We start from the raw sequence: 13,169 nt of genomic DNA, 5'->3' as shown, positions 1-13,169 counted from the left end.
ACAGCAACCTCACAGAAACAACAATAACAATACTATAATATTAATACTATTAATTTCAACAACTAACATTCCCTGGGCACTAACTCTGAGCCAGACCTCGTAATGCATTAACTCATATATTATAATGAACATTGACTATCTTGACTACCCTATGAAAGAGGTAGGTATTATTACTATCGCCCAGTTTTTACAAAGAACACACACAGAATAAATAATGTGCCCAAAGTCACAAAACAATACAGCTGAACCTGAGTCTATCATCTCCAAAGCTTGCCTCTCAACCACTATGTCACATACACAGAATTACACGCATCCCACTTAGGCAAAGCTAGGGAAATTTTGCCAAAGAGGAAAAAAAACAAAAACAAAAACAAAAAAAGAAACAAAAAAAAAAGAAACTCCACTAGCAGTTGAAAACCCTGTCTGCCCCTTCAATACCCACAGCTGGTATTGTGGAAATTTTCCCACCCTAGAATACATTGATTATCCCAAACAGATTAAAACTTCAATGGCTTAAAGAATCCAGATGTTGAAAAGCTAGGAGCTAATCTAATCAACATTTCAAAGGATGGTAGATAACATGTGGTAACACCCCACTCCACAAACCCGAAGAAATAACAGGGTGTGACCTCTGACTAAGACTGACCTCAAAACTTCCGGTACCATTCTCCCTGGTATCTGCCCTTCCCTCCTTCCTTGGCTCTGTGGCTCTCCCCACCCTCTGTACATCCCACCTCTCCTACCAAATATCTGGCCTTCACAAAAAAAATCTGAAGTTTTCTGTCTCCTGCTCTAAATTTCTAATCTAATAAATCAGTATTTTAATATTCTTCAGTGAAAAGAAATCTGCCTATGTAATATTCAATAGAAAAAGATTCCCCACTCATGACAGCAACATTCCAAAGTTTATGTTCTCAAATTCACATGGTAGTCAATTAAGAGACCACCAATTATGCAAAAGAAAAAGGATGATCCACAAATTTATTTATATAACCTTCTGGTATTACATACACAATAAATAAAAAGAAATTAGTCACTAGAAAAACTATGCTCTTCTCCCATCTACCTAGTAAACTAGTCATAATCATAAAATCCTATTTTGAAAAATCTCTGAAATGGAAAGAAGCATAACTCCAGAAGCATAAACTCCAACTGCCACCAACAAAGAAAAATATTTAAAATAGCTGGATTTTTTTGAACTAGAATTTTTATTAAATTAACCAGATAGCTAGAGATCCATTAATATGTAAACCAATCTAGCTTTTGCATTTACATCAAAACCTAAAACAAACTTGCCGTAAAAGAAGTTACAGAATGAGGACAAGAGCTGGCAAGATAATCACTACTAAGAAATATATCTCAATATTTTCTTTCTGCCTTTGGATTTTTTTCATAGACTTATCTTAAATATACACTTCTATTAAATAAACAGACTATGAAGACATCACCAAATTGCTCTCAAAATAGAAACTTTCCAAATATAAAACAGTCAAGAAGCATTTGTTTCTTATGCTGGCCAACAGAACACTGATTATGCCAAGCTTGAAGGAAAAGTTATTTCTGAAAACTGATGTGTATAATAAACACAAAAAGTGAAAACAGAATAGCAAACACACACATACTAATCATTTTTAAAAAGGGAGAAAACTAAAATTTAGTTAAAACTGAATCACATAAATGAAATTCCTTCAATCTTAATTTGAGATGTAATGATAATTTCAGATATAATGATACAGATAAAACTTGTTAAAGTTCTTCATAATTTTTTTAAGTTTATTAATTTTTTTTTTGAGAGAAAGTGAGCAAGCATGAGCAGGGAAGAGACAGAGACACAGAGAGAGAAGGAGAAAGAAAATTCCAAGCAGGCTCCATGCTGTCAGCCCAGAGCCCAACACGGGGATCAATCTCACAACCACGATATCATGACCTGAGCTGAAATCAAGAGTCAGACAACCCAATCAATTTAGCCACCCAGGCGTCCCAGCTTTTTCATAATTTTTTAAAGCTTTTTATTCCCAAGCACTAAAGAGATGGACAGTTAAGAGACTTGATAACTAAATTGCATCCTGATATTTCTAAATAAACAATTTACACCACAGTCACTTTCAGAGATAATCAATGAATTATTCAAAAAAGAGTCCTTTGTGATCCAAGTACTACTGAGGTCTTTGGAAATGAACTCAAATTCAAGTTACGTTCAAATCAGTCCTTCTTTCCTCTAAATAATAAACACAGCAGTGTGCCATTCTCTAGTTTTCAAGAGTTTTTAATAAAATGTTAATGAATCATATGCTAGTTCAGATACTTCTGAAAACATTGCGGAATTACTTCAGTATTATTTGTCAAACTCTAGGGCTGAATTTAAATGCTGGACAATATAAGGCCTGACTTTAGGGCTGTCCATATCATACCTTAAAAGATCTTTAACTCAAAGAACTAACAGGGATGGGTCACATTACTTTATGTCAGCCATCCTAAAAAGTCTGATAAGATATATACATTCTTCCAAAAACAAACCAGCAATTTGTCTCCAGACTTCACATGTTACACTAACATATATTATTGGGTTCACTCAAGATGCTATGGGATGAAAAAGCCAGAAGAGAGGTGCCTGGGTGGCTCAGTTGGTTACGCTTCCAACTCTTGATTTCGACTCAAATCATGATCTCATGGTCGTGATCAACCACCCCCCCCCCCCCCCGGGGAGTAGTATCCTCAGCTCCACGCTGGGTGTGGACCCTGCTTAAGATTCTCTCTCTCTCTCTGCCTCTCCCCACTCATTCTTTTCTCTCTCTTAAAAAAAGCCAGAAGAAAACAGTATCTTACCCAATGATGATCCTCTCAGAGGAAAGGCTAAGTGACATTAAAAATATTTTGCACTATGTCTTTTGGGTGGCTCAGTTAAGTGTGGACTTTGGTGCAGGTGATGACCTTGCAGTTTATTGGCTCAAGTCTCGTAACAGGCTCTGCCCTGACGGTACAGAGCGTGCTTGGGATTCTAGTTCTCTCCTCTCTCTCTATTCTTCCCACATTCGCACTTTCTCTTTCAAAATAAATAAACTTTAAAAAATATATATTTTGCACTATGTCTTTCAATATTTCCTAAATCCAAGAACAGTCATGCAGAAAGGAGCACCTAATACAGTACACTAGGTATATGTCCACACAGACACACATAATACATGCTACCTAAAGCCACCCAGATTTCCAGTAGCTACCCCCCAGCTATAAAGAAAGGGCAGAGGCAACACAGCAAAGCAATAGAAACTAGAAAATATCTGAGTGATCCACTAGCTATCCCTTAGGTGATAGAGAAAAGAGTAAAAGATACTCAAGCAGTGAGGTCTCTGGTACATTTTTGTTTATTATTTTTCAACCACTGCACTGCAGGATAATACAACACATACAGGCTCTCATACTTTCTTGTACTAGCTTACTGTTTTAAAGAAATCGAGTTACCCAAAAAATTTAAAGGAATATTTTAGAGAAATTATTACATATTGGTCATTCAAAATCCAAATCAAGTACAGATGTTCCCTCAAATATTTCACAATTCTGAGGTGGAATAGGAGGAAATTTTAAATATACTTGTGTGAAGTAGTATAATTATTAGAAAATACATATCCCATAGTGTTCAGGAAATGTCATATACATAGAGTATATTTAGAAAATACACTCTAAACATACTGTAAAAGGTATCACGAGAAAAAAACAATGAAAGTCTCAAGAGAAAGTAGCAAAAATCGAAAAGTACATTAAGATGTAAGACAGACTGGTTTTACACTGGGCAGGAAAAAGTCTCCAAGTAAAAAGGTTTAAATGCAAGAGTTCATTATTTACTCAAAATTTGCTACCAAGTTGGATGAAGGCAGATTTCAGCCAAATTATATGGCAAGAGAAATTTGGCATATCACTAATAACTTCTTCCTTAACTCGCTTCTTCCTCAATAGCATCCTTTCCCTTCAAGAATTCAGAGTCTCCGTGGTCTGTTCACCTATTTCCTGAACAAAACCTGCTCTTAGAAAAAGATCATATAATTTATTTACCTTAGAGATGGCTGTGTAAAAACCACTTCTATGTAAAATAAATAATCGTATAGCTATTGTCACCAAAAAAAAAAAAAAAAAAAAAAGAAAAGAAATAACAAGTGCTGGCAAGGATGTGGAGAAAAGGGAATTCTCATGCACTATTAGTGGGAATACAAACTGGTGCAGCCACTGTGGAAAACAGTGTACAGGTTCCTCAAAAAATTAAAAACAGAACTACCATACGATCCAGCAATTCCACTTCTACGTATGTATCTGGAAAAAATGAAAATACTAGTTTAATTTTAGTATATGTGTTGCCGAAGCAAGCACATGAAAATACTAATATAAAAAGACATATACCACCCCGATGTTCATCACAGCATTACTTACAACAGCCAAGATATGCAAACAATCTAAATGTCCATCAACAGATACATAAAGAAGATGTGGTATATATATGCAATGGAATATTACTCAGCCATAAAAATGAATGAAATCTTTCCATTTGCAACATGAATGGACCTAGAGGGTATTATCCTAAGTAAAATAATTCAGACAGAGAAAGACAAATATCATATAATTTCACTTACATGTGGAATTAAAAAAAAAAACAAAACAAAATGAAGAAAGAAAACAAAACAGGAAACAGACTCATAAAGAATAAACTGATGGTTGCCAGAAAGGGGGCGGGAGCAGGGGGATGAGGAGATGGATAAAATAGGTGGTAAAGGAGATAAAGAGGTACAATCTTCAAATAACAAAATAAATACAACATGGGACGTAATGTACAGCATAAGGAATATAGTTGATAATATTGTAACAACTTTGGATGGTGACAGATGATAACTAGTCTTAACTGTGGCAACCACTTCCTAATGTATATAAATATGGAATTACTACATTGTACACCTAAAACTAATGCAATATTGTATATCAATTATTCTTCAATAAAAAATTTCTTCAAAAAAAAGTTTATTATTTGAAAGCAACTTTACTCATCTGTTTGTAATGACAATGCAGCTAAGTTTTAAAAAAAAAAGGAAAAACACTAATACAGCATTCTTTCCCCTGCTCCACTGAAAATGTCACCAGTATAGAATATTTTTATTTGTAATATTTGCAGATATGAGACGAATACCTTGTGTCTTTTAAATCACCAACTATCCTTAAGCTTAAGACAATGAGAAAATTACTTGAAATGACAAAAATTAAGATTTTCAAAAGAACAAGAATCCTCTCCTAATGAATAGGAAAGCAACTTTGTAATGACCTACTAAAAGGTAGCCTAAATTGTCAAAGTGTATACATTTTTTTAATGAAAGAGGAAATGAAGTACCAATTACATGTGTAGAAATACTATGAAACATAAAATCAGGTTAGAAACTAATTTAAAAATTATCATTATTGCAAGGGTCACCTCCTCCCCTGCAATAAATAGGGGAATCATGAAATAAATAATATTTATGAAGTCAGGGTAAAAATATACCATCATCTAATGCAAGTATTTGTTGACATATGAAACAAATGTTTTGATATTAGCTATAATGTAAAATTGTACAAAGTGAATTATCCTTCCTAAACAATACATTTGAGACAGTGTCTCCTAAGAAATAAGTTCATCCATGCTACATTTACCCTTAAGAATACAGCAAACATTTTTTAGAGTATACGTTTAAGTTATTTAGACGATTTGTTAAGAAGGGGCACCTGGCTGGCTCTGTCAGTTGAACATCCAACTTCAGCTCAGGTCATGATCTCACAGTTTGTGAGTTCGAGTCTCGCATCAGACTCTGTTCTGATGGCTCAGAGCCTGGAGCCTGCCTCAGATTCTGTGTCTCCCTCTCTCTCCGCCCATCCCCTGTTTGCGTGCTTGAGCAAAAATCAAAAAAATAAAAAAATTTTAAAAAGTAAATAAACATTAAAAAAAATAGAGGATTTGTTAAGACTTAACAAAACAAAAACTGTGCACCCCATTATTCTACATACTGAATTGGTCATTGCAAGAAATTAAGACTTTTAGAAACAGAAGTATCAAATCTTGGGGGCATCTGGGTGGCTCAGTCAGTTAAGCGGCTAACTCTTGATTTGGGCTCAGGTCATGATCTCACTGTTCCTGAGTTCAAGCCCCTCATCAGGTCCCACGTCACAGCAGAGCCTGCTTGGGATTCTCTCTCTCTGACCCTCCCCTGCTCTCTCTTTCTCTCTCTCAAAAATAAGTAAATAAACTTTTTAAAAAAGTATCAAAACTTAATGTTCTTACAACTTGGCTAATATTTTCATCTGATTCAAACCAACCATAAACACTTATAATTTTACATTAAAATAAATGCTTTACAATTTATTTTCAGAACCATCCAAAATTACACCCCTAAGTTTCTTCAAAAATACTTTCAGCTATGACACATAGCCAGTATACCACTATGTCAATTATTTATCTTAGAATAAGAAAATGCAAGTAAGTCTGTATTTTTTAGATGCTATAGACAGGACTGCCACCTTGTTCCTCAATCCATAGTTTTCATCACTCTGAAGGCAAAAGTATTTTGAACAGTTGACTCCAGATTTACTACGGAATCATTTTAACACAACCCTCAAGGACACATCTCACTTAGAAAATGGAGAACACCTAAAGCAGCCACTCCAATCTTTGTAATGGAATGCTTATACCATATGTTGGTGGACCTGGGCAGTTGTCTACACCGGGGTTCCATAAACTACAGGTCAAATCCAACCTACCTCCTGTGTTTATGTACAGGTGACCCTTGAACAACATGGGTTGGAACTGCGCTAATCCACTTACACATAAATTTTTTTCAATACATACGGTACTGTCAATGTACTTTCTCTTCCTTAAAATTTTCTTAATAAGTTTCTTTTTTCTTTCAATATTGTAAGAATGTAGTAAATTGTAAGAATGTAGTCTATAATACATATAAATCTACAAAAAATGTGTTAACAGACTGTTACTGGTAATGCTTCTAGTCAACAATAGGTCATCAATAGTTAAGTTCGGTGTGAGTCAAAAGTCATACATGGATTTTTCCTGCACAGGGGACTGGTGCCCCTAACCCACACACTGTTCTAGGGTCAACTGTTTAAGGTTTTACTGGAACACAGTCACACTCACTTGCTTATATATTGCTATGGCTTTTACACTACAAGAACAGAACTCAATCGTTGTACCAGATGTGGACCACAAAATCTAAAATATTTACTAACTGGTCCTTTACCAAAAAAAAGAAAAAAAGCTTACCAACCCCTCCTCTACACAATGAGATGTGAGAGCAACTCACGACTTCTCCAAGAACCGTTTCTAAAGTACACAAGTTGAGCTGCTGCCAGCTTAGGTGTAGGCTTTCAGGTCATAAGTACTAAAGTACTTAAGTACATAAGTACTAAAACACAAATGCACACCCAAGGGTCTTTAATTATCCCATATCAATCCCAAAGTTGCCAAGGCAAAGCACATGAGGTCAACACTCCCTCCTACCAGAGTCCCACCTTTCCCCCTATCTTTGCTAGTAAATCATGTCAACCCGAAAAGGCTGCCCTTTAAGTTCATCTAAACATGGTTTTACCTGCATAAAAAATGTTGTGGAAAGTAGAGGCTGGAGAGGGCACCTGTATGGCATATATTCTAGTCCCTGTATCCTCATCCTAGAATCACCTAAGATCTAGCTCCCTGTATTAAACCCTTAAGAAGAGGCCAAAGAAGCTAGTAGGAAGGTGGTGAATTGAACTAAGGAACACAAAATGTGTGGAGATAGAAGTGCGTGTGTGTGTGTGTGTGCGTGTGCGTGTGTGTGTGTGTGTACCCTATCTCGCAATCCTTATCTTTGTCAGTCAACACTAAATGCTAGTTCCATTAGCTGCAGGTTTCACCACAAAAAAAGTCTTACGGTGTCTCATGCTTCAAAGACAGCTGAATTTTTTTAAATGCCAAGTCGTTTTTTGTTTGTTTATTTTTTAATAAAAAGGCTTTAAAAAAAAAAAGGCATTTTCAGCACTGCTGTGCCAACACAGGAATATCCCCCTCCATTGTATGGGACACAAAGACACACATCAACTGCAAGCAGGGGAAGCGGGCTTCTCTGCCAGCTATTTTTAGCCCCACTTCATCATGTTAAAGACCAAACTCAGTATAATAATGAAGGGCAAACTTTAAAAACAAATTTTTATAAAAACAAATCTGTGCTTTCATGTATAGTTTCCTTTACTGTGAAATCCTATATATTCTTTGAAACTTAATCTCAAGGGACCTATATACTCTACAAAAAACTTGTTAGCTCTTTCAAAAATATAGACTCACGTGTCCTAAGACTGAACATGGTAGCCATGTTTAAAAGCTGTTCCTCCCTGTTGACTTCAAGTCTTACCTACTTTTAAAACATTTTCTTAGGTAGTCTCATCCATTCTCTGTCATTACTACATCTTTGCTAACTTTAACAGATTTCCTTCCCCCCACCCAAGTAAAAATACACATTTCTCATCTCTTTACTCTGTCAGCTCTCTCAAGAAAACTTAATACTGTGAAAATGACTCCTAACTCTACATTTTCAGCATTTCACTCATTAGTTTAACTATTTTTCTATCTTCAGATTGCATCAGCATCAACTTTCACCCTAAAATTTAATGTCCAAAACAAAGTCCACTGCCTTATTTCTGATTTATTTTCTATAAAAAACCACTAGCACCCAACTAAAATACTGGGGGCATCTTCTTTTTCACTCTTGCAACTGTATAGTTCTTTGATGACCATGGTATAAAAATGCTGGTTCTCTTAGGGATGCCTGGGTGGCTCAGTCGGTCAAGCGTCTGACTTTGGCTCAGGTCATGATCTCATGGCTTATGGGTTTGAGCCCCATGATGGGCTCTATGCTGAAAGCTCAGAGCCTGGAACCTGCTTCGCATTCTGTGTGTGTGTCTCCCTTCCTCCCTCCCTCCCTCTCTCTCTCTCTCTTTCTCTCTCTGCCCCTCCCCCATTCATGTGCATGTGCTCTCTCTCTCTCTCTATCTCTCTCTCAAAAATAAATAAACATCAAAAAAAAATTTTTTAATGTTGGTTTCCTAGAAAAACAAAATCCTACTCCAGGTATAATGCCTCTTGACCTAAAATACAATTTCTCCTCAATCATCTAAAACTACCTTCTCGGGAACATTGCTCTCAATTGCTTCTTTGGGCTATACTCCTATAACTGCACAAACACAAACTGACCCTAAGCTGACTCAACAACCAATCTCCATCTGTATTCCCATCAAGCTGACTTCCTAATTATACTTGTCTCTCACACCATCCAATTCCAAAAGCCTTAAACACTTTACCTCCACTGCTTCTTTCATCCTAAAAGAGAACTTCTTTCCCAGATTTGGCTCAGACACTCCAATTAGTTTTGTATAGTCACTTCTCTAATGAAAAATATTCAAATACATTTATATCTAAAGGTACCAAACATAGTAGTATAATATATAGTAGCTATAAACAAACACTGGTTCATGCTCCCTTTCCTATGATTTTATGCAACTTGTGTTTCATTGCCTCTGCCATAAATAAAAGCATCTCAAAGGCAGGGACCCCAAATGGACCCCAAACACTTTACTGCTTCTTTGCAATAAAACATTACCATGCTTTTTAACCAATCTATAGTCAGAGCAATAAAAATAAGTCTTAAAGTTAGTAAGCAACTCTGATAGAGTACAAATCTACCTTCAAATTATAGTTTGTTGGTTTGTCTCCCCCTCCTGCCCCAAAAAAACAGCCAATGCCAAGACTAGAGTTCTCTTCTTCCCATCTTTGTGAAACATGGGATACGTAACTTCCTCAAGGTCTCAAAATAAGATAACAAACAGGTCCAGAGACATTTGCTTCTGATTCCACATCTAACATTATATCCACTAATCAGTATTTTCATGTCAGTACCCATTTAAAATAGACAGAACCTAAGGTTCCTTTAAAAAGCATAACAAACACAAATATATAGAGAGAAACAAAATAGCTGGAGAAGTTCCTGAGGAGGGCAAAGTGATCAAGGAATAGAAAGATATCATTCTAAGACAGACACACAAAGTCAGGAAAGATGACGGTAAAGAGGAACAATGAAAATCTATAAAACCAAGAAAAGATGAACTCCAGCTTGTTCTAGCACTTCTCAGAACAAGAACTCTGGATGTGTCTTACAACTTTAGAGAGACAGGTTTGGGATAAATAAATGAACTGTTAAATAATTTAGGGTCTAATAAGCTTCTAGAACTCATTACCTCAAGGAGAAAAAGTACAGATGCAAACACTATTTGAGAAAGTTTTAAACACATTTAGTCAAGATCCTGAATGACGAAGTTAGCACAGATAACCCGAGGCTCACGTTCATTCCCAAAAAGCTTCTCTCAGCAGTGGCTTCAGAGGGCGTGAGTCCACACTGCTGTCTGGAGGAACCACAATTCTCAGTATAGTGCTGCCAATGTTCTATTAAATAAAATTCTACCCTGTACTGAACCCTTAAGGTCTGTAGAAGTATATGAAATGCTCATTACTTTCCCGCATGTCAACTTGACACTAGAGAGGATACCTAAGATACAAATCAAAGATTTTTATAGACTTCACCTTCACAATAATGGAAGGGAAGGGAAATAATCATTCTTCAAAGAGTTTAATACCAAAAAGTTTCTCAGGGGCACCTGGGTGGCTCAGCTGGTTAAGCAACTGACTCCTGATTTCGGCTCAGGTCATGATGTCACGGTTGGTGAGATCAAGACCTGTGTCCTGCTCTGCGTGACAGTGTGAAGCCTGCTTGGGATTCTCTCTCTCTCTCTCTCTCTCTCTCTCTCTCTCTCTGGCCCTCCCCCACTTGAGCAGACACGGATCTCTCTCCCAAAATAAGTAAAAACAAACTTAAAGAAGTTTCCCCTCATTTGAAAAAAAAAGTTTCTCCTCATTTGATAGGGAAGTAAAGATAACTCAAACAAGCAAGTCTCAAGTCATTCTGCCAAGTACAAAAAAAAAAAAAAAAAAATGCCAGCAATCAGGACATATGCTACCCAAACATTAAAAAAAAAAAAAAAAAAACATTTCGGTAAGGAAAAAATGTAACAACTTTTAAAAACTGGTTAAAGTACTAGATGCTCTCCTCCAAGTAAGCTGTGATTCATAAGAACTCAGAATTTCCTGAGTAACTGAACTCTGTCACAGTGTCCTGATGCACAGGAACTGGACCCAAGAAATGAGGAGGTAAAAAAATTCCTGCACCAGCAGGTACCGAAATGAAAATATCTGGAGGAAAACTGCAAAAGAAGAAAGGAATTTTACTTTCAGGGGTTCGCAGGATAAAAGGTTCCCTCATGGGAGCCCAAATAAGAGTTGCCCCGAAACAAAAACCACAGCGGGGTTTCACACCCGCTCTACCAGGAAAAGGTGTATTACAGAGATGTCCTTTGTGTGCACATATGCTTTGGCTTCCTCAATTTCCCTTTGCCAATTACTGGCCAGAAAGGTGCAAGTGTCCACCCTGGATAGGGGCAGAACTCCCCTAAGGGAACCTGTGAGCTTGCCTAGTCCACGTATTAAATGTTCGAAACCAGTGGACGATCCAAGACCCTCCTCCTCGCTGTAAACATAAAGATACACCCTCTGATCCACGCTCTCCCAACACTCCGGTCAAACATCAGCCAAACTCCAGGAGAGCGAACCGGTATCCTCCCACGTTCCACCCCTCCGTTCCCTTTCCCGGGGCCACTCACACTTTAGGGAAGAGCCGTGGCGCTGAGAAAGTGGGCTGGTTCCCTTCCTCGTTCGCTCTGAAGCGGCAGCTGCGGAAGGCTCGGCGCGTTACTGAGGAAGAAGCGGTGCTTGTGTCTCTAAGCCAGGCGGTCACCCGGGTCTCTTCCGCGCTGCCGGAGTAGAGGAGGCGGCAGCGGCCCCGCTTACCTCCGCTTTTCCTCTTCCTGGGTCCCTTCAGGCTGTGTCCGCTGCCCGTCCTGGGCCACTTCTCCCGGGACAGTCACGTTTGGGAGGCTCCAGATTTTGCTTTTATAAAGTTTTCCTCTGGGCTGAGGCTGCGGCCGGCCCCCCGGGTCCCCCCCGGCCCCGCCGCCCTCGGGGCTGGGGCGGGGGAGGGGGCTCTAAGAACTCCTCCCGGAGTCCTGCCGAGGAGCCGGGGGGCCGGCGACAGGCCGAGGGAAAAGACCCCCCCCCCTCGCGAGGGGGCTGAGGAGAGGGGGAAGGTAAGGAAAGGACGGTGGCGCCGGTCCTGCTCTCCCCGCCGCCGGGGCCGCCGCTTCACATTGGGGTCCCCGCCCCCCCGGCCGGGGGGTGGTTGCTGAGCGTGGGTCCCGGGTTCATACACTCTGGGGGCAAGATGCTATGGCCCCGGGCGGGTGGCCGAGGCGGCGGCGAGGTGGGGGACCCGGCCGGCTCCGCTCGGCGCCGCCCCCGCTCCCGGCTCCCGCATGTGTCGCTGCGGCTGGGACCCCCTCCCTACACGTTGGGGGTCCCTCGCCCCGCGCCCCGGGACGAGACAGAAGCTCCGACCCCCTCCTCAGCGTCTTCTCACCGCGGAGCAGCTGACTAGTCCCGGCCTGAGGTAGCCGCCTCCCAGCCCCCCCAGCCGCCGGCTCCGGCTCGGGCTCCGGCGTGTGCAGCCGCCGCTGCCGGCCGGGAAGGTGAGGGGGGGAAAAGAGGGGTGGCCGCGACTCCCGCCGGTCCAGGTCAGGACGAAGGTCTCGGCCGTGGCCAGTGCGCGGAGGCTGGGTCTCTCAGATGCTCCCTCGCTCTCACGCTCTCCGCTGCGGTGGCGGTAGCGCCCGGAGCTCAGCTCGCTGTCTCGCTCGCTCTGTGCGGGGCTCTCGCCTCACTCCAGAGAGGGGCGGGAGGAAAGCGGCGCGGCCCGATGACGCAAGTCACCTAGCAACAGCTCCCCTCACCCCCTCCCTTTTCTTTCCGCCGGGAAGTTTCCTCCGCTGGCCTTTTTTTTTTTTTTTTTCCCCCTTTCTAATCACCCCGCCCTGGCTGACTCCAGCGCGCTCTGATGACGCTGCAAGGGAAGAGGAAGTCTGGGCTCCGCGAGCGGGTGGGTGCGCCTCGGGCCGCGGGACTAGCAGCCGCTGCCGCCGCCTCTACGGCCGCGTCAGAATTGAAGAGAGGAAGGGGA

At 40.4% G+C, this 13,169-nt stretch overlaps 1 protein-coding gene across 3 annotated transcripts in view; it reads right to left on the bottom strand.

The window, feature by feature from the left end:
- Positions 1 to 12,927, bottom strand: part of FBXW7 (F-box and WD repeat domain containing 7) — a 225,613-nt gene extending 212,686 nt beyond the window's left edge. For 2 of the 3 annotated variants that reach the window (XM_053216864.1, XM_027067290.2), the window contains exon 1: positions 11,761 to 12,926. The gene's annotated coding sequence lies outside the window, so the exon portion shown is untranslated. Of the gene's footprint in view, positions 1 to 11,760 lie in introns of all 3 variants that reach the window. The other variant, XM_027067286.2, reaches the window with a different exon arrangement.
- Positions 12,928 to 13,169: the final 242 nt, after the last annotated feature.

Source organism: Acinonyx jubatus, chromosome B1, assembly GCF_027475565.1.
Source record: "Acinonyx jubatus isolate Ajub_Pintada_27869175 chromosome B1, VMU_Ajub_asm_v1.0, whole genome shotgun sequence".
Classification (NCBI taxonomy): Eukaryota; Metazoa; Chordata; class Mammalia; order Carnivora; family Felidae; genus Acinonyx; species Acinonyx jubatus.
This window is presented reverse-complemented; position numbering and strand designations above follow the sequence as displayed.